This window comes from Podarcis tiliguerta (genome assembly GCF_965153285.1).
Source record: "Podarcis tiliguerta genome assembly, chromosome: Z".
Taxonomy (NCBI): domain Eukaryota; kingdom Metazoa; phylum Chordata; class Lepidosauria; order Squamata; family Lacertidae; genus Podarcis; species Podarcis tiliguerta.
In genome coordinates this window covers 31211751-31234022 of record NC_139553.1, presented here as the reverse complement: position 1 = coordinate 31234022, position 22272 = coordinate 31211751, and the positions used below count along the sequence as shown (strand labels likewise).

The 22272-nt window shown below is 44.4% G+C and overlaps 1 protein-coding gene across 7 annotated transcripts in view; it reads left to right on the top strand.

Moving 5' to 3' along the window:
• LOC310669839 (putative G-protein coupled receptor 34) overlaps nucleotides 1-22272 on the top strand; it is a 334470-nt gene that overhangs the window by 56346 nt on the left and 255852 nt on the right. Inside the window, exons 1-2 of one of the 7 annotated variants that reach the window (XM_083424270.1) lie at nucleotides 6786-7856; nucleotides 18606-18753. The exons of 3 other annotated variants lie outside the window; for them this stretch is intronic. The gene's annotated coding sequence lies outside the window, so the exon portion shown is untranslated. Of the gene's footprint in view, nucleotides 1-6785; nucleotides 7857-18605; nucleotides 18754-21181; nucleotides 21284-22272 lie in introns of those variants that run through there. 3 more of the 7 variants (XM_083424272.1, XM_083424269.1, XM_083424266.1) reach the window with 3 other exon arrangements.

The following is a 22272-nucleotide window of genomic DNA, read 5'->3' as shown; positions in this document are numbered from 1 at the left end:
GAAATTGAAGTCCTGCAGCAACAGGGCCCACTTCATCCGTTTGCTATCACTTCTTATCGTCGTGATCAGATGCAGGTTGTCTTCCTCTCCCAGTTGACACAGCATGGTTCCGATCCCAGCATTTGTCGCCTCTGTAAAAATGGTGAACTCTTTGGTGCAACGAGGACTGGTCTGCTTCAAATAACTTCTGCCACTCCACACACTCCGGTTCTTTCTTACGAGTCAAGTCGGTCAGTGTTGAAGCTAGTGGTGCTGCCCAGGGACTCTCTGAGGGGGTTATGATCCCTGCCTTCAGCATCTCCTGCACCACATTGCGGATTTTATCCATGTATGTCCCAGTTATCCTCTAAGGGGTCACTGCAATGGGTTTAGCATCCCCAGTGTCTATGCAATGGACCACTCCCTTTGCTATTCCTTGAACATTACTAAAGACGGCTTTCTATTTTTGTAGGATACTTCCTACCTCCTCCCGCTGTGATTGGGTTAATGACGGGGCTAGATTCACTTCTTTCTGATTACGTTGCTCCCCTCTCCCTTCCCAGCACAGTATGTTGTCTGTTTCTTCTCAGTCCTCTCTTATAGCATATAGAGCCCAGCTTTCTGTTCTATGGTAGGGTTTTAGCGTGTTCACGTGACTCATTTTGGACCCAATCTTGTACGGTCCCTCCCAGGCTAATTGCAATTTATTTCCCTTTATAGGCCTTAGCAGCAACACTTCATCTTCTGGCCCAAAGGTTCTCTCTCTGGCCCTTTTATCATACCATACTTTTTGCTTTGTCTGGGCGGCTTTTAATTTTTCTTCTGCTATTTCTAAGCAACGGCGTAAAGTGTTTTGCAGTTTATACAGATATTCCATTACTGAATCTGGGTCACTATCTGGGTGATCCTCCCAATTCATTCAGAGTAGATCTAAAGGTCCATGACCTTGCGCCCTAGTAAAAGTTCAAAGGGACTATACACAGTACTCTCTTGTGGAATGGGTGGTTCCAAGGTGGCGACAGCTTAGCAAGCAGGCTTCGGAGCTCCGCAGATAACAGGACTGTAATTAGCGTTGATTGCCACCCAGGGAAGTAATTTTTCCTTTTTTTACTTCTCTACTTTTAAACTTACAAACCTACTGAGATTCTAAGAGTGCCATCTTGTCTATGCTATGAGAAACATCTTGGGCAAGTTCTGTGAAGCATCCTGGGCAAGCCGCCAGCTGCTAGCTATTAACCGCCAACTGCCTTCTATACTTTGTTCCTGATTTTCCTGGCAGTCTCCACACGGAGAAGCTCTTAAATTGAACAAACTGATCACTTTCTATTTTCTCTCTCTTTTTTTTGGTTGGGGAAACCTCTCCTTGTTTACTCCCCATGGCGACGCTATGCCTGCTAGTAAACACTATAGGGGCCCAGAGGATGTAGCTCTCTCACTGGTTCTCAAACAATCTAAAATAGAGGACTTTTTAAACAAATCTGCTTTTTTAGTTCCAACAAAAAACCGGTTTTCTCCCCTTGAAGATGATTGTGAGTGTGGGGAGAGCATTCAAGGTGAGAGCATGGAACTGGATCCAGCAATGGGGCAAGTTGATCCTGTGTTGCTAAGAGAGGAAGGAATAACTAGTAGGGAGAGCACCCAATTAACTCTAATTGCAAGAACGGTTGAGCATATCTTCCAACAAATTGAGAGGTATTGCCTCTCAAATAACCCAATTATCCAAAGAGGTCCACAGTTTATCAGTTAATAACAAGCAGGCATTAACAGAACACCATAGTACCAAAGTGAATTGGTGACAACAAGAGCAGACCCCTAAGCTCGACATAAAACGTGCAGAGGCTCTTAAAACAAACACTTCTTATTTAATCTTCCAACAAAAAAAGATCTGCATGACAATTTGTGGAAGACTGGATGAAACTCCTAACTGGAAAGGTGCCAAGCATTCCAAACGACATTTATCAGACTTGGCATTGGACTTACAGAGATTGACCTTGTTAGGACTGAACTCTTGAATACCACAAATCAAATTCAAAAAATTATGTTAACTTTTTCCTCTACTAGACTGCCCTCACTGATTCACAAGCTGAAAATCAGATTGTCAAGCAGAGGAGTTTTTCCAACCCGGGTATTTTGCAATTCTATTGTTGCACCCTTATGTAAGATGAGGACTGGTGCTTCAGAGGGGCCCACAAAACCAAAGCCTGGATACCCATGGAAGTAATGACATCACAAAAATCTTGACAGGTGGGGAGGAAACAGACATGCCTGAGTTGAATTCGCAGGATCATGCCCAACATCAAAATAACCAGGTGAGCCAAAAGGAACAGCCGATTCCTCTTGACAATCATCTTCAGGAATCTGAGCACTCTGTAAATCCTTTGGAAGAGGATTTTCTCAGCTCCTTTAGGAATCTCCCTCAGGAAGAGCAACAAACAGTTATCAAGAGGCTTGATCTTATGAACCAAACATTGAAAGAGATTAAAGAACCGGAGGTAGAGACTGACAATAGACCCAATGGCCACAACAGAATGATAACTATAGAACCACCGGAGTATAGGACAAAGATGAGATATTTAGAAGAGGAGGAGTCAGTAAATACAACCAAGGAATCCCCGCTGGTGAGCAATTTGCAAAGAAAAGGCCCAGTGATTACAAATGTGAGTACTTTATGTACGACGACTGAAAAAATTGAACATCTGGATTATTCCACTAGCATTAGCAATACTCTGTTGCCTCAAAAACTGGTAAACTCCGAGAGTACATTGGTCAACAATTGACTAAGAGTAAATCACTGTAAAATAATTAAACTTCTCTCATGGAATGTAACAGGGTGGATGGACAAGATCCAAGACAGTGATTTCTGTTCCTATCTACAAACACATGATTTCATCTTTCTTCAAGAAACCTGGGCAAAAGAGGGCACTATGGTTGAATTACAGGGTTTTACAAATTACACTCAACCAGATCTTAAAACTGTAAAGTATGGAAGGCCTAGCGGGGGTCTGGCGGTGCTGGTGTCAACCTCTCTTAATGTATCAATTCAACAGTGTCCCTCATTGACCACCCTTAATTTTTTAGTGTTGTCCTTTTCTGATAGTCTCCTGAGAAACACTTATTGCATCTGCGTGTACATACCTCCAGTAAAGTCTTGTGGGGAACTGAGATCATATTGGGAAAAACTTGACCAACTACTCGAAGGTATAGACTATCTGTCACCCAACCCTCGACTTGTCTTGGGAGGCGACTTCAATGCCTGGATCGGCCTTGTTTCCCCACAAAATACAATATTATCTGGACTAAACTTGGAGGACGAACCTGAAATCTGTGAGAGGGCAGCAATGGACACTACCTCTAATCGCACTGGGAAATATCTTTGTGAACTTATAATTAAGCATAACCTTTTGTTATACAATGGGCACGGTCAAGGAGATCAAGAGGGTTATTTTACTTTTATCTCCCCCAGAAGATTTACTAGCAGCATAGATTATATCCTAACATCTAATAATGTGCCATTTAACCGAGATACCTTCAGGATAATTCCCAGAGCTGAAAGTGACCACTTTCCACTTGAGTTATCTCTGACACCATTCGTTTCTCCTGCCTTTCCTAAATTATTGGATGAAATGGAATATCTGATACTTGGAAATAGAAGGTTAAAGTGGAATGCACAGATCCAAGAAAAAATTATTCAGATCCTGGATTCCCATGAATTTGCTTTATTAAAGGGGGAAATGTTGTTAGAAACAGGAAACATAATCGGACTTTATGAGAACATAATCAACCGAATGCACCCACTGATGACCACAACTAGTGTGATAAAAAAACCAAAATGTTTAAAATACAGACTTGGTTTGAGAAGGAATGTCAGAATAGCAAAAAATGCCTAGCTAGGGAACTTAGAAAATTGAAGTTAAAACAGGATAAGCACAATCTTGCTCTACAAGCTGAGGTAGTCCAATTAAGATACAATTATAAATTATTACTTAAAAGCAAGAAACAAATATATTATGAACAGCAGTGGAAAGCATTGGGAGACGCAGCACTTCAAAAGGACTCACGGAAATTTTGGCATCTGGTTGCCCAAGGCACAAATGGGCTGGGCTACTCGTTAGAAGCATCTGTCAAAGGAACGGATTGGGTGACATATTTTACAGGAATATATGGCCCCTGTCATGACTCACCCCCACAAGTTTACTTTACTCAGCTATTGGAAGTGCCAGAATGGCCAGACATCACACCCAATCAGATTAAGAGGCTAATCGCAAGCCAACTACCGTATTTTTCGCTCTATAAGACGCGCCAGACCACAAGACACACATAGTTTTTGGAGGAGGAAAACAAGAAAATAAATATTCTGAATCTCAGAAGCCAGAACAGCAAGAGGGATCGCTGTGCAGTGAAAGCAGCAATCCCTCTTGCTGTTCTGGCTTCTGGGATAGCTGCGCAGCCTGCATTCACTCCATAGGACGCAGACACATTTCCCCTTACCTTTTAGGAGGGAAAAGTGAGTCTTATAGAGCAACAAATACGGTAGCTAATAAAGCTCCAGGAGAAGACATGATCCCAATGGAGATCTGTAAGATAAGATCTGATTTCTGGTCACCCATTTTTGCAAAATTGTTTTCATACATTAACAGCTCAAGTTGCATACCTGAAGGGTGGAAGCTGCGTACAATTGCCCCAATATAAAAAAAGGGTGATAAGAAAAACCCTGCCAATTATAGACCCATTAGTTTGTTAGATGTAGCCTCCAAACTATAAGCCAGGCTCCTTCTTGGGAGACGGGAAAAATGGGCAGATGCAAATAAGGTGATATCTGAAGTCCAGGCAGGTTTCCAAAGAGGGAAATCCACATTGGACCAGTGCTTTGTGATGAACTTTCTGCTATGTAAATACATCCATAATTTGAAGCAAAAATTATATGTCACTTTTACCGATCTAAAGTCAGCTTTCAATACAGTCCCATTGCATTGTGGCAAAAATTGGAAAAGACAAATATAGACCTCCGTCTATTATTTCTCATCAAAACATATACTGACACATCAATACAGGTAAAGGTGGATCTGGCTGGCCATGTCACCACTAGAATTAAGACTATTACTGGAGACAAACAGGGATGCATTTGGGCACCTTTCCTGTTTAATTTTTATATTAATGACATGGTTAAAGAACTGGAGGGCCTACAATTTGCCCCTGTCACAATTCTTGACCAAAAACTCTCAGTATTAATATATGCTGATGACCTAGTACTTGTATCTAGAACCCAGGTGGGCCTGAGACGGCTGCTTGCAAAATTAAGTTCATATTGCACGAGGAATGCTTTATCTATAAACTACGATAAGACGCAGGTCATTGTATTTGGGAAGCGTTCTAAAAAGCATGTTTGGCACCTGGATAAACACATCATAAACCAAGTAAATACGTTTAAATATCTGGGATTGACTTATTCAGAAACGGCATCTTGGAATACACAGCTATCCAATATTAAATTGCAAGCCTTTAAATCAGCAAAAGCTATTCTGAAATTCGCTGCCTGTAAAGGTGGAAATCTGGTCAACCCAGCTCTATCTGTGTATAAAGCAAAAACAATGGCCCAGATTTTATATGGTGCAGAGGTTTGGAGTACCTCAAAGGTCTCTGGCTTGGAACCCCCACAGAATTATTTTTTAAGAGTTTACCCAAAGAGTTTTTAAGAGTTTTTAAAGAGTTTTTTAAGAGTTTACCCAAAGACGTGCAATCTGCCATGGTCAGGTTGGAAACTCGCATGTTGAGCATAGAGACCCAAATATATAAAAGAATTCTCTGTTACTGGTTTAGAGTTCAACAGATGGACAACACTAGGCTACCAAAAAAATGCCTGATTGAGCTCTCAAATGGATTACCCCTTAAAAACTGGGTACATCACGCTGCCCAACTGATGGGCAAATATGACCTCTCAGTGACTGAGATTAAAGAACTTCCCTTATATTCCCAGAAAAATATCTTTAAACGAACCATAAGGGCAGTGGCAACTAAAAACGATCTAAACTCTATGTACACATCTACATGCGCCCCATTGTATTTTAAACTTAGAGAGGCCAATGAACATACATCTTATTTTAATGAATTGACTTTTGTACAACTTTGGAAAGCTTTTACAGAGTTATGATTAAATACAATAAACTCTGCTTATAGAGATGGGAGACACAGAGGCATACCAAAAAATGAACGTGTTTGCATTAGGGGATGTTCTGAAGTAGAGGACCTTATGATTTATACTTGCACTGTCCCTTATATAATGATGCAAGAAAAAGATTTTTAGTATAACGACAAGGTCCCCTGGCCAGAACCCCTCTGACATGATTTTATATCTCCTCGCAGACATAGATAAGTATGTGACCTGGCATGTAGCACTTTTTACAACCACTGCTAGTAAAATTAGAACAAATTATATAGCCAAGGTAGCCATCAACTGTAAAGGCGATGGATTTATTTGATCCTATCTATCTACCTCAGGCTATGCTCTATCTTTGTCACCAAACTCTGAGTATAAATTGCACACTGTATTAATTGACATTGTTTTTGACATTAGTGGCCATGTGATGATTTTAGTTTATGAATTTTATTGTTTAATGTCTTGATTTGTATATTGGGGTACTTTTATAGCTCTGTTTAGAGTACGTAATGTTTTGATAATATAAATGTTTTAAGTCTTTTGTATCTATTCAGTATATTTTCTTTTAATTGTCAAATGATTCTGTGTACATTGCGGCAGCCTTTGGCTATGTGCAATAAAACTGACTGACTGACTCTTGTGGAATGTATGCGTACAAGAGGGGTTGTAATTTGCAGCCCCAGTCATTAGGGTTTTCTGCTACGTAGGCTTTGATCATACGGATCAAAATTCTGTTAAACTTCTCAACCAATCCATTAGTCTCTGGATGGTACGGTGTGGAAGTTATATGTGTGATGATACACGCTTCCCACAATCTTTTCATGAGCCGGGATGTAAATGAGATGTCTAGGTACTTGACCAACTCACTTGCAAACCCCAGGCGACTCATGTAATTAATCAACACATCTGCTATTGTCTCAGTTTCAATATTTCTTAATGGGATTGCTTCTGGGTATCAGGTTGCAAAATCTATGATGGTCAGGATATATTTATTGCCCTGTTTCATGGCTCTTGGCAATGGCCCTACTAGGTCAAGCCCCAACCTTTGAAATGGGGTAGAGATCACAGGTAAAGGATACAGTTTGGCTTTTGTCTTGTCCTGTCCTGTACCTCGTCTTTGGCAAATATCACATGCCTGTCAATATAGCTTGATTTGTTTCCCCATGCCTGGCCAGTAGAAGTTCTGTGCGACTCTTCGTTTAGTGCGCGTTATTCCCATGTGTGCACCAAAAATGCTATTATGGGCTTGTTGCAAAATCTTTTCTCTATAGCTATGAGGGATTACCAGTTGTTCACGGATTCCCCCCCCCCATACAGTGTGGCAAGGAGTTCCCTATACAACAGCCCATTTTCTTCACAGAATCTCTCTGGGCGTTCGGGGGTTAAAGGAGCGGCAGACTTAGCCACCTCAAAACAACTGTTTAACCCAACACCCCCTTTTTGCTCCTGAGCAAAACTAGCTTTATGGGTGTTTTTAAAAGGAACTATAACAGCTTCAGTTTCTGCTCTGCCCAAACCTTCCAGCAGCAGTTTCCTAGCCGTGCCTCCACTGGCAACTGTTTCAGTTTCCTCAGTATCGGGGGATTCTTGGCCCCTCTTTGAGCGAGTAACTACAAATGCACTCTTAACATGCTCTAGGAGATCCCAGCCGATAAGAACTGCTGCTGGAACTTCCTCAGAAATGGTTCTTTGGCAATTCCTTTTAATTTTATTGTTTTCTCAGGTATTAATTTAGTGGTGGAAATGATGTCTGGATGGACGATTGTAATCTGTGAACCAGTGTCTCTTAACCCAAGATACTTGTTATCATCAACCCAGATGTTTTCCCCAGCATTTCTCAAGAGGAAACTATCCTGTTTAATCAAGTAACATTGTACCACACGAGCCTCAAAATTTTCCTCAGGCTGAGGCCTAGCTAAAAGCTCAATTTCCTTGGCAAACTGCCTAGCCTCTTCCTGCTGCACCGAGTGGATACAATAAGTCTGTTTTTGAGCACCAGAATTGACAGTTTTACCCTTTCCATCCCTGCAGTCCAAACTCCAGTGGCCTAATTTACCACACGTCCAGCACTTTATTTCCCTGTACCCAGTATAATTAGTTTTATTTCCTTTTCCTTCAGTGGGACCAATGTTAGTCAGGGTCTTGTCAGTTGGACTTTTAGTTTGTGGCACATTTCCCTTATTTGTCACTGAGGTAGGGCTTTCCTTGGCATACTGAAATTTGTTTTTGGGGTACTCCCACACTTTTCCACCAAAGTTCGGACCATCAAATCCATGGTCTCTAATTTCATTAATTTGGTCAGCTATTGTGGCTGCCTCCTGTATAGTTTTGGGATGTCGTTCTTTTACCAGATATTTCAATTTCTCATTGATGGTTGTATAAAATTGTTTGAGCACTATAATCTCCCTGATCTTCTGAACTGAATCTGCACTCTCCTGCTGTAGCCACTTTGTGAGGTAATTTGAAATTTTAGCCCCAAGTTGAGCAAACGTTTCTTCCCTCACTTTTGTCACACTCCTGAACAAAGTTCTTTCTTAACTGTTCTGAGGTGATATCAAATTGGGTGTAAATTAATTGTTTAATTAATTGACCATTTGTGCTATTATTATTATTTTGGTTTTCCACAGATGCCAATTCCATTTTCCCCATTTCTAACTGAAATTGCATCTCTTTTTCTCTCAGATGGTACTGCTCCCTTTCTCTTTCTTTTTCTTGTTCAGCCTTAATTCTCTCTCTCTATAATTTAAATTTGTATTGCTGTTCCAACCTCCATTTTTCAAATTCTAAAGACAGTCTAGGCTCTGCTGCCTCAGGGAATTTCTGATATCTCCTCTAAACTCTGCCCTTCTCCCTGAGGATTCCCATTTTCCTCTCCCTCGGAGCTTTCATAGGTTGGTTCCATGACAGGGTTTCTTGACTTTTTGGGTGGCATATTGAGCACTTGTGGTCTGACAGCAAAATAGAGTCAGTTGAGAGATATTCCCCCCCCCCCCCAGTTATTCTTTCTGCCTAGGTTTTCTTTTAGACTTTGGCCTTGAAGCCTGGAAGACTTGCACTGGGTCTTCACACTGGCCCTGCGCAGACATTTCCTCCAACCCCCCTCTCATTCCAGTGGGGTGTTTGTGTGTGAGTATAAACACAGTTGGAAATTGGGGCCAAATTTCATGTTAGTACTGCTAATAGGTATTTCCACTCTAAGCAATCCAAAGCACTGAGGATATTTAGGGACATAATTGTCAGTGGCCGTTTTGTTGCCGTGCTGTGTTCAATCACGTTCAGTAGTTTCCTGATGGGGTCTGTTATATTGCGACCAGGGACGAAGCCAGTCTGGTCTGGGGCTACTAACTTGTGTAGGAAATTTTTTAGGCATTTGGCCAAGTTTGATGTGACTATCTTGTGGTCTTGGTTTATTAATGAGATTGGGCGGTATGATTCTACTTTGATGCTGTCTTTCAGTGGTTTTGGGATGGAGACTATTTTTTTTTTTTTTAAATAATTTTTATTAACAGGCCAATCATATCACATTGTTCAAATCACATTAATTCCAGATTATACAGCCAAATTTTAAATTTTTTTGGGGGGTACCCATATATCAAGCTCCGCACGAGTCCAAATTCCAGATGACTCCAGACATCACTTATTTGCTGCTTTTGTTCGACAGTTCCATCCGGTTCGATTCGGATAGACGTTTATTACCTTCTTTCTCTTCTTGTTGTTATCATTTATTCCTTTCTTTGCGATCTCTGATAATTTTCACAAACAGATTGAAAGATTTGGTGTCACTGTGTGGGTTTTGTAGTCTTCCAAACTCATATTATTCAGGAACAGCCTCTGTTAGATACTTCCATAAACAAAATTAATCTTCGGTCTGTCCATTATTATTCCTCAGGCTGGCCCGGTAAATCAAATAAATTAATTAGGGGGCTCTGTCAGGTCAAACTTGCATTCCAGCATTCCTCCTCCTCGCACCTCCTGATACTCCTCCCCCTCATCTTCTTCTCCGGCCGGCCTGTCTTGGCGAGACGCCATTTCTTTTTAACTGCGTCATAGAAATTCCTCCTTCTCACCGTTTGATCTTCTCTTGTTGTATTGTATTTCCTCCCACACAAATCTTAAAGTTCTGTTTATGAATTGTTAGAACGTGACGATCTTATTTCTTCCTGGGGTGGAGGGTATTATTATCACATCATGCAAGGGAAATCGGAAAGGTTTTTCCCTCCACCCCCCCTTCATTCCAGCCATACATTCTCTTGATAGTAATTCAGCAAAAGATTTACTTATCCATCCGTCACTCCCGGTCACAGAGATCCATTAGTCAGCAGTCCTATCGTCGAGTTTCACTTGATATATGTGCTCCAGCCTTCCAAATCTATTATTCTCCAATTAGTTCCAATTATAATTCCAAGCTGAAGCAACCAGCACGCGCTGATTGGAATCGGCGTCGGGAAGATCTGATTCCACCGAGGGCTTGTGCCAAGTGTTCCGCACCCCCATCTCTCAAATCAGGGGGTGCATTGTGAACACCGCTGGCAGGGGAGTCCCCCCCATCCCCTTGGGGGGGCCAGGAAGGCTGCCTACTTCCCATAGCAGCCCCTTAATACCTCGTATGGGTCAGAGAGATGTTATTGTCGGCCATCTTCCAACGCGCCACCTAGTGGCCCCCCGGGATGGAGACTATTTTGGGGTAGGTCCAGGATTTGGGGAAGGGCCCACTCTTTTATGATATCATTGAATAGGCGGGTCCTTATCCGTTAAGTTAGGCATGGCCAGTCTTGGTGTTTATATATGAAGTGATGCGTTTTCTTTTGATGGGATATGGGTTTCCTTTCTATTCCCCCCAAACATTTAATATATACTGATTTGAAACAATAATACTCAATCTAGGTCAAAATCGGTAGAATATCATAAAGGTAAAAGCAGTGGCCCAGGGGCCATTCTAGACTGTATTACCTGAAAGTCAAGTTGATTTATTTATCTGGATATCACAGCAAACACTGCTGTTTTAGTGCAGGAACTCACATTGTGTGCCCTCTGAATTAAGGGCGGTTTGACCTGTTTCGGGTTCAATAATGTGAACAGTTCTAGTGTGTCTCCATGTCTTACTAAACACATAACAATGTGCTGTGCAAATTAATTGAAACATTGACTTTAGTACAGTAGTTTATTGTACAAAACTCACACAGACGTACATTAGCAACAGATATGACCTCCGCTATTTTTAAGCAGCATTTGAACACGGCTTGGCATGGAGTCTACTATTTTTGAACAGTTACTGTTGCTTTTTGGATCCCTGTACCACACTTGAATCAGTGCCTGAGTGAGTTTCTCCATAGTCGTACAGTCTACAGCACAGAGGCGATTTTTCCATATGGCACACAAATTCTCAATAGGATTTACCTCCGGGGAATTCTCTGGCCGATCAAGTACCTGTATTTGCTGCTCTGACATGAATTTCTTCCCCACTTTTGATGTCTGACAGGGGGCTAGGTCCTGCTGCAGTATCCCAGTACCCTCAGGATACCCTTAGAAAAGGCTTGCAGTATCACAAAGATGGCTGGGCAGCCAAGTTAAAAAAACAACAACCAACAAGCCAGCAAGCCTATATGATATTATGTGTGCCAGCTCTCACGATCCCATTTCTCAGAAGCAGTCATTGGACTTGCTGATCAGAAGGTCGGCGGTTCAAATCCCTGCGATGATGGAGTGAGCTCCCGTTGCTCGGTCCCTGCTCCTGCTAACTTAGCAGTTTGAAAGCACGTCAAAGTGTAAGTAGATAAATAGGTGTTGCTCAGGTGGGAAGGTAAACGGCATTTCCGTGCGCTGCCCTGGTTCTCCAGAAGCAGCTTAGTTATCGTGCCACATTACCTGGAAGTGGATGCCGGCTCCCTCGGCCAATAAAGCGAGATGAGCGCCACAACGCCAGAGTCGGCCACGACTGGACCTAATGGTCAGGGGTCCCTTTACCTTTACCTGGGTTCAGAAAGTGTCGGTACTTCACAATTACTATTGTTTTGTCTTTTTGTTTTTTAACTGAAGATTCTTAATGGAAGGTTTTATTTTATGGAAGCCAAGGTTTGTGAATCACTCTGCAATTTTCTAAATTTAAAGCAGTGTAACCTAGTCTCTCCAATCCCCCAGCAGAACTACAAAACCTGAGGCATCTTTAATGGAGGTGTTCATTAAAATGTAGCTACCATCTTCAATGCTGCTTTTAGACAACAAATTGTGGTCATGATGCTATAGCTAAATGGTAATGTCAAGATTCAATCTCCAACATGAACAGGCTTCCACAGAAACGAGGTGGCATTAAATTTAGCATTTCACAGCCTTAATAGCAGATTAGTAGTCTAAATATAACAATGTACAAAATAAAATCGGGCCGTTTTCCTCCTTACAGCCAGCTGCTTTCAAAGCATCACATCCCCAAACTGGCATTTCATTCTCTCATTCAGACATCTTACACCTTTGCAGTTGAAGGATAATTGTTGTTGTAGCCTCCTTTGGAATTCATTTGTTCCTGAATTTGCCCTCTCTTGTTCCAAAGTGAGTAATGTGTCCAAAGTTCATTGGTTCTCCTATAATGTTTCTGTCAATGCTTGGAGGCTTCTTCACTTTGAGCTGGTCACCAATGCAACAATTACCGTATTTTTCGCTCTATAAGACGCACCAGACCACAAGACGCACCTAGTTTTTGGAGGAAGAAAACAAGAAAAAAAATATTCTGAACCCCAGAAGCCAGAACAGCAAGAGGGATCGCTGCGCAGCAAAAGCAGCGATCCCTCTTGCTGTTCCGGCTTCTGGGATAGCTGCGCAGCCTGCATTCGCTCCATAAGACGCACACACATTTCCCCTTACTTTTTAGGAGGGAAAAAGTGAGTCTTATAGAGCAAAAAATACGGTAAAACAAACCAGGAACTCCATCATTGTAGCACTCAGTGGCAGCCAAGTGTGCTAAACCAGCCACTCCTCTAAACACTGTAGTTTTTCTAAAATCACAATTACTATTGTTGAGTCCAATGGGACTTACTCCCAAGTAAGTGTATGCTTTAAAGTAATTTCAGCCAGGGTCCCAAAGTCCCAATGAATATGAGAATGTGCAGAGTGCCACCTTCTCCCACCTGCATAGTGTCCACTCCTGTTTAGCTGAGATTGGGGGCAGAGAAGCGAATAACAAGCAGAAAACTTTTGCCTGCTTAATTCTTGTTTGTGTGACTGCTGGTTAGAAGATCCAGACGGACAGCTGGTCTTTACTCGAATTGCCACCCTAAACGCCAGATGTTCTTTGGAAATTAACTATAGATTTTTGCCAAAGCTCCTGTATCTTTCTGCTGTGCCTGTGGCTCCCACCTGCATGCTTAAGCCAGCCTTCGCTAACCTCCTGTCTTTCAGCCTGCCAGGTGTGCCTGTGCCCTTAAGGGAAATGCAGGGCTAGAAAGAAATCTGCAGGTGACAATTCCAGGGACAGAAAGGGAAACAATGGAGCCTGTTAGGGAGCCAACTCTCAAGGCAGGGTCTGGAGGAGGCTGAAAAGTTGGCGGCCATGGGGTCTTTTGGATTTCCTTGGGGAACCAGGCTATAAGCTTGAATACACGTGTATTCGGGTGTGTGGTCCCTGTGGGGGTGAAATGGGGAAGCAGAGTCCCTTTAACTCGCTGGAGTTTAAACTGGCCAGGGGGCGGGGCTGCGGATCTCTGTTTCTATCAGCTGGGGCGTCCTCGGCGTCTTCTCTACTTCCATCTGCCTGGCGTTGCGGGAGGGAGGGTGGCAATGGGTGCTTGGAGCGCGCTCGCTGCTGCACCTCCTCCTCCTCCTTGGCGAAGGGTGCGCTCCTGGCCGCGGCTCCGCTCAGCATCCGGGCGGAGCGCATCCCTGCCCTTTCCAAGTGCTGCGGGACGGCGGAGAGTCCTGGGGTAGGTAGGGTTCTGGCGGGGGATAAGGGGGGTTGGGGAGCCGCCTCGCTTCGCCTCCGAACTCCGGAGTCCCGCGCAAATTTAGAGACCCCGAACTGTCCTCTGGCTCTTCACCCCAGCCTTGGCTGTGGCTTTGGGGATGTGTCCGGTGTGTGGGTGGGTGGGGGGGTGAGCCCAGGGTTACTCTACCCGCAGTATTTCCAGGCAGGGCTGGGAAAAGAGTCGGGTCTGAAGATGCGGAGAGCACGTGTGTATGGACATGGGCCAGGGAGACGGTAGTCCGAAGCGCGCGATTTTTAGGGGGCGGGAGCCAGGCGCCCCCGCGCAGGGAACCCCGTCCCGCCCCGAGTGCCGCCAGGACCCGGCTTGGAGTAGCCGCCGCGCGTCCCAGGCCAGCGTGGGGGAGCGGGATTTGCCTGCCGACCAAGCGTCTCCTGGCAAGGGCAGGCAGGGGCGAAGCGCTCTGGTGGCCTGGCTGAGTTGACGCGAGGAACCCTTCGCGCCCTGGGCACGTTGGTGGCGAGGGCAGCGCCTGGCGCGGTGGGTTGTGTTGGCCGCGCGCACTCCAGCGCAATAAAAGGACGCAAAGCCGCGCAAAGCGTCTTGGTTTTCCCCCAACCAACCCCCCAATTTTTGCTTGAGCACCCCACGTCCCATCCCTTCCTCCTTGGTGCCTTTAGTTTCTGTGGGGAAGGTGAGGTGAGGTGCAGGCAGAAGTTCCACAGAATAATCCCTGGCTCTTTGGGTAGGGTATAACTCTTCTGGCCATGGAGGTTCTTTTACGTTATCCTTGGTTGTGATGGATGTTAGATGAATCCTATGTCTTCTTATTTGGGAGCAAAGCCTGCTGCGCTCGCTGCAGTTTACTCCTAGGTAAAAATGTGTAGGATTATGCTGCTGCTCTATGATAGTTTCTTTCCTTTAAAAAAACAACAACACGCTTTTCTGTACACTAAGAGGGGGAAACGTTTTTGGGTACTACACATGGAAGGTTGGAAGCCAGAGCAGCTTCTGTGGGGTAGGTGAGGTGCAGGCAGAAGTTCCACAGGATAATCCTTGGCCTCTTTGGGGTAGGGTTGGGAATGTCCCCTTGTCTGATATGATGGTGGGCTCCTCACAGTCAGTACAGAACTCTGGATGCACCTGTGGTCAGATTTGGTACAGCACAGTCCTCTTTGTTGTGCTCTTGGTTTTCCTAGAAATGTTTTTTTCTAGAGCCCAACTGCTAACCCAGAGCAGCTGCAGAGGAGCAGGAACTTTTGTCACTAGGGGGCGCAAGTCTCTAGAAATCTTAAGGGCTGCCTTTCACCAGCATCTTAGTTCTCCTTAGTCCTTGAAGTGCAGCAGCCTGCCTGACCCTGGAGAGAGACTTTCTGCAGTGCAGCTATGCTGTCCATATCCTGCGTATGCTTACTTGGAATTGAGTCCTTCAGTGCTCAGTGGGATGTAGTGCCTTGTCAAATGTGCCCAGGAAGAAAGCTGGCATGTGCTCCTGGGTGGCATGGCTCTCAATATTTGGCTGCTGCTGGGCTCTCCATGGCTGAACTGGGAAGTGGGAACTCTCCTGCCTGGACTTTTCTGTTGACCTGACTAAGATGGTTTGAGTTTTCATCTGGCATTATATTTCTCCCTCCCTTGCAGGGTTGGAGTGACCATATTCTGAGGCAAAACATGCAACTTGTCTTCACCAGCAGTGTATAGGAATGTCAGAGGAGCCTTCTGCACCAGGCCAAAGGGGGACCATCTAGTTGAGCATCCTGTTGCCACTGTGACCACCAAGATGTCAGCCAAAGACACAGGGCTGCTCTGTGGATGGGCAGAGCTAATGCACAGGGAAGAAGCCTCCCTGCCCGTCAGCACTGCTTGCATGGGCAGGACAGGAGTGCTTCTCAATCCCAGCTGCTGCAAACCGCAGGAGGGGAGAGTTGCTCTTGTGCTCCTGTCCTGTTTGTGGGTTTCCCTTAAGGAGCATCCGGGTGGCCACTGTGAACAGGATGATGGAGTAGAGGGGCCAGTGGCCAGATCCAATAGACTCTTCTTATTCTCTTCTGTAAATACTTCCTTATGTGCTCTGAATCTTCCTGCATTGGTTCCTGCATGAGTTCTGGTGTTATGAGAGAGGGAGAAAAACACTTTTCCTACCCACTTTCTGCAAGTCTTGCAGGATTTTAGAACCTTTGGTTCCATTGCCTCTAACTTGCTTTTTCTCTAAACTTCAAAGTTCTGAAAGCTGCATATTTTCCTCCTAGGGGAGTTGTTCCATTGATACGGCTGATCTTACGAAAATGTCCTCCTTGCATTCCCTTATGTAACTGGTGGCAAAGCAAGCGTTTTGCTCTGTTGGGTTAAAGGTGCTATTTGAAAACATTTCCCCTCTTTTCTCCTAGATTTTTTCCATTCAAAGTGCAATAGTGCCATTTTTTCCACATACAGCCTGTGTTGGACCTTTGCCAACATAGTGCCACCCCCCCCCGAGATGTTTTGGGCTATACCAGGTTGGCGAAGCCTTCTCTAGAACTTGGGTTTGGCTGAGTCTATCAGTGGTCAGTGGCTTGAATAGCCAAATAGAACTTCCTGTTGAAGGAGCAGTCTACCTCTGAATACCAACTGCTGGGGAGCCACTTAAGAACATCCAGGGGGATCAGGTTAGTCCTTGATGGAAGCAGGGTGCTGGACTAGATACACCTTGGCTCTGACAGAGAAGGGATGCTCTTTTGAGCAGAGGCCTCACTGTGCAGCAGCTTTCACCAAGTTTGTTTCAGATTGCAAATCCCACAAGGCCCATCATGTTGACTGGACCTGCTGGGAGTTGTTCAAACCATTCACCCTGGTTCTCCTATTAGCCCTTTCTGTTATGCATTTTGTTAAGAATAGGACTGTTAAAAGCAGATTGTGAATACCAGCAGACCCATCAGATGGGGATAGGGATTTCATAGAATTAGAAGGGGCCTGAAGGGTCATCTAGACCAACCCCCTGCAATGCAGGAGTTCCCAACTAAAGCATCCATGGCAGACGGCCACCCAACCTCTACTGAAAAACCTCCAAGCAAGGAGAGCCCACATACCTCCCAAAGGAGGCTGTCCCACTGTCTAAAGAGCTCTTACTCTCAGCAAATTCTTCCTGATGTTTCGTTCTTATCTCCTTTCATGTACCTTGAAGCCATTGGTTTGAGTCCTACCCCGCAGAACAGGAGAAAACAAGCTCGCTCCATCTTCCATGTGACAGCCCTTCAGATATTTGAAGATGGCTATCATATCTCTTTCAAATCTCCTCTTTTCCAGGCTAGACATACCCAGCTGCTTCAACCGTTCCTCCTAAGTCTTGGTTTCTAGACCCTTGATCATCTTGGTTGCCCACCTTGGCACAGGTTCCAACTAGACACTAGATGGCGAGGGTGAGCTCATGGCAAATTCAAGATATTTTTCAAAACACTTTAAAAAAGTATTTTTTATTTTTTTTTATTTTCAATGTTTCAAAAAGAAAAATCCCATTTTTTTCACACACACACACACACACACACACACACACACACACTTAAATTACACCATAGTCCATATCAGTACCTTTATGGGATTCCCCCGGACTTCCCTCCACCCCTCCCTTGGCTTCCAAAATTTATCTTCCTTTTTAAGCTGCCTCTAACTGCATTTATCCAAATTATGGTACTTCATTTTTATCCTTTGTTATTTTAAATTACAAGTGGTATGTCAATCCTGCCAACATTTAAAAATGTTTACTGTGTTCTTTAATATATTCTTTAGAGGTATGTCATTGTTTAGTAAATTTCTTAAACTCTTGGTGCCTGATTTTCCTGGTCCGCCTTGCCATCTCTGCATAGTCCATCATCTTCATTATCCATTCTCCTTTCGATGGGGTTCTTTCTTCTTTCCATCCCTGGGCAAGTAGTATTCTTGCCGTTGTCATCGCATACATAAACAGTACTTTCTTATCCTTCAGTAATTCTTCTCCTACCAAACCTAATAAAAAGGCCTCTGGTATTTTTAAAATATGTGTTTTACTAGTGGGGTTTTTATGTGTATCTAGATTCCACCTATGGGACGCGGGTAGTGCTGTGGGTAAAACCTCAGCACCTAGGACTTGCCGATCGTCAGGTCGGCAGTTTGAATCCCCGCGGCGGGGTGCACTCCCGTTGCTCGGGACCAGCGACTGCCAACCTAGCAGTTCAAAAGCACCCCCAGATGCAAGTAGATAAATAGGGACCACTTACTAGCGGGAAGGTAAATGGCGTTTCCGTGTGCTGCGCTGGATCGCCAGATGCAGCTTGTCATGCTGGCCCCATGACCCGGAAGTGTCTTCGGACAGCGCTGGCCCCCAGCCTCTTAAGCGAGATTGGGGTGCAACCCCAGAGTTGGACACGACTGGCCCGTACGGGCAGGGGTACCTTTACCTTTTAGATTCCACCTTAGAGCTGTCCAATATTCCTCTTTGCCAAAGCGCCCCAAGCCTCTGAGCACCCTAGGTTCTGCCTCTCCCTTTAGAGGACAGGCTCTGTGCTAGCTAAACGTTTCCTGGCGTTCTTCTCACAGGACTGTATTTGCAGGGATGTATCCCAAGATGCCTGATGCAGTGCTCCTGGAAGATGGAGGGGAACTCCCAAGCCATGGCCTGTTCCATCATGAAGCTGCTCTTCCCATCGGCTGGTATGGAGTTGAGATTCCTCGCCACCCCGAATGCAGTGGCCCTCCCAGGTAGGTGGCATTGTGGGTCTTCTTCCAGGCAGGTGGAGCTTCTGCTGAGAAGTCCTAAGGCAGGCCGGCCTTCCAGCTGGGGTTAGGTACATGAGGCTGGGTATCTTCAGAGGGTCAGGAAGGACACACACACCCATCCTTTTTCCTGAGCTTCTGAAATGTGGCAAAACTGTCAATATTTTTAAATATTTCTTCCCCTACAAAGTATTTTTTAATGTCTTTTTTATTAACGATTTCTTGGTTTAAAAAAGTATGTGCAATGTTTCTTTTTTCAAGTTACATTTTCTACAGGTCAGTTTCATTGGTTTTTTTTAAATGTATTTTTAGTAAACATTTTCTTGATTTACAAAGGTATGTGCAATGTCTCTGTCTTGTATCCCCACCCCCCCCGCACGTAACACATTTTTCCCCCATTTGCTGAGACATTAGGAAGAATAGGGGGAAAGAGGTGGAGGGAAAATATGAGTTCGGGTGATTCTATTTTACGTAATATTTGTGGGGTTTTGTGTCAGCGTTGCTTGTGCAGGTTCTTTGCTGTTCTCTTGTCTTCCTTTGGTGGTGAGAGAGGTTGCGGTTGGCCTAGGGTGTGGCTGTTCATTTGTGGCTGGCTGTGTTGGTCTTTGTTTTCATGTTTGAGTGGGGTGTGTGTGTGTTTTGGATCAGGTTAGCCATACTGATTTGTATTCTGTTGGTGAATTTTTGTCATTGTCTTGTTGGGCTATGTATGTGATAAAGGGGAGCCATACCGGGGTGAAGGCATCTTCTATTTGTCCCTGTGTCAGTTTCAGTTTATTGGTTAATTTTTTTAATAAGGCGGTTTCCCATACTATTTGGTACCATTGGTCCATACTTATTCCTGACAGGTCTCACCAGGTTATGATGTTTCTGGCTGCTGAGAATAGGTGGGTTATGAATTCTTCGTGATTTGAGTGGGCATTGTTGTCTTGGAAGATGTTTAGTAGGGCCAGTTCTGGGGTGATTTCTAATACTTGCTTAGTTATTTTACATATTTCTCATATGATTTTGTATAGAAGAGTTGGATTTGGGGGCATTCCCACCACATGTGGAGGTATGTGCCTGGGGAGGTGCACCCTCTCCAGCATTTTGGTAATGGGCTTATTAGCGCTAATTTCCTTGGTGTTAGGTACCACCTGTAGGCATGTTTCAGAGTGAGTGCTTTCCTTTTCTTTGATATGGATTGAAAGCAGGGTTTAGACCATGTTCTGGTCCACTGAGTGGGGTTAATCTCATAGGAGGTTTTTGGGGATGGTTTTTGAAGGTTGTCAGGGGCCTGGTTGCTGCTGATTTTACTACTGGATTGTTTAAGAGGGCATGTAGTTGGTGTGTTAACCAGGGTATTTGGGCGTCTTCTAGTTTGTCTTGTATTTCTTGTGTTGGCAAGGGTTTGCTATTTTTATAGAGGTTGATTAGGCGATATAAGCCTTTTGTTTGGCAGGTTTTTATCTGGAGGTTTTGTGCTGTGTGATGGAATAATGGGTGGTGTGGCAGGGGAATTAGTCGGATGGGGTTGGGGACAGTTTGCCTATTTCTGCTTTCCATTCTTTAAGCATGGTCTGTGTGTAGCTGTTAAGTATTGTGGGAATTTTCCTTAGTTTTTTTGGAATTGGGCATGCTGTGGTGCCGGTATTTTCAATTGTGTCTCTCTCCAGGTGTATCCACTGTTTTGTTTCATCTTCTAGTATATATGGGATTATGTAGCATACTTGGCTGGCAATGTATGTTGGGGATTCCCCATCCTCCCTCTGTGGAGGGGAGGTGCAGGTATTTGGGGCTTATTCTTGGTTTTTTGTTTGGAATAGGTAGGTTAGTTTTGGGAGGGTGATCATTTTGATCATGATTATTTTGTCTGAGAGGACGTGGGTGGCACTGTGGGTCAAACCACAGAGCCTAGGACTTGCCAATCGGAAGGTCAGCGGTTCGAATCCCTGCGACGGGGTGAGCTCCCATTGCTCGGTTCCTGCTCCTGCCAACCTAGCAGTTTGAAAGCACGTCAAAGTACAAGTAGATAAATAGGTACCACTCCGGCGGGAAGGTAAATGGCGTCTCCATGTGCTGCTCTGGTTTGCCAGAAGCGGCTTAGTCATGCTGGCCACATGACCTGGAAGCTGTACGCTGGCTCCCTCGGCCAGTAAAGCAAGATGAATGCTGCAACCCCAGAGTTGGTCACGACTGGACCTAATGGTGTTAGGACTGTCTATGAATTCCTGTTCCTCATCCGTTAAAGTAGGCATGGTCAGTCCTGGTGTTTATATATGAAGTGATGTGTTTTCCTTTGATGAGGTTGGAGTAGGTCCATGTTTTGGGGATGGGCCCCCCTTTTATGATACCTTTGAATAGGAAGGTCATGTAGGGCATCAGGGGTTCTTTGAATTTCCTATAGAATTCTTTTGTAAAGCCATCTGGGCCTGGAGCTTTGTGTGGCTTGAGGTTATTGAGAACCATATCTATTTCCTCTTGGGTGATAGGACTGTCTATGAATTCCTGTTCCTCATCCGTTAAAGTAGGCATGGTCAGTCCTGGTGTTTATATATGAAGTGATGTGTTTTCCTTTGATGAGGTTTCCCAATTTATGCCATACAGACATAATTACATGTAATGTAATTGCTTTTAAGCTATCCTGCTTATCTACAGTATAGGGTGATTCCCTGCCAACCCGTCCGGGTTGCCCTGTGTCTCTCACCTTGTATTGTCTATCGAACCAATGTAGTTGCGCTGTCCTAGAGTGTGGTGGGTGGGGGAGTAGGGGGTTAGAATTAGATTTCGGTTAAAGAGTGTGTGTGTGTGGGGGGGGGTAGATTGCATAAAATATCCTATATGTAGTCATATAGGTTTTTATTTGGGGTTTCTTGGGCCATCTGGCATTTAGCTGTTTGGTCCTAGGTCACAGCTGGTGTGGAGGTACTTCTGGAAGATGGAGGGGCAATACCGAGCCATGGCCTGGTCGATCATGGAGCTGCTCTTCCCATCAGCCGGTATGGAGTTGAAGTTCCTTGCCACCCAGAATGCAGTGGCCCTGCAAGATAGGTGGCATTGTGGGTCTTCTTCCAGGAGGGTGGAGCTTCTGCTGAGAAGTCGTAAGGCCTTCCAGCTGGGGTTAGGCACATGAGGCTGGGTATCTTCAGAGGGTCAAGAAGTACACACACCCATCCTTCTTCCTGAGTTTCTGAAATGTGGTGAAACTGTTAATATGAGAGCTTAGCAAAATGAGTAATTCCTTTTTAACTAGGCCGTCGTCTTTTAACCAACTGTGGACTACTAAAGTGGGCGGGATGTGGGTTTCCTTTCAATTCCCCCCAAACATTTATTATATACTGATTTGAAAGAAAAATATTCAATCTAGGTCAAAATTGGTAGAACATCATAAATGTAGAAGCAATGGTCCAGGGGCCATACTATATAGTATTACCTGAAAGGCAACTTGATTTATTTATCTGGTTATCAAAGCAAACACCGCTGTTTTAGTGCAGGAACTCACATTGTGCGTGAGGGGGGTTTGAC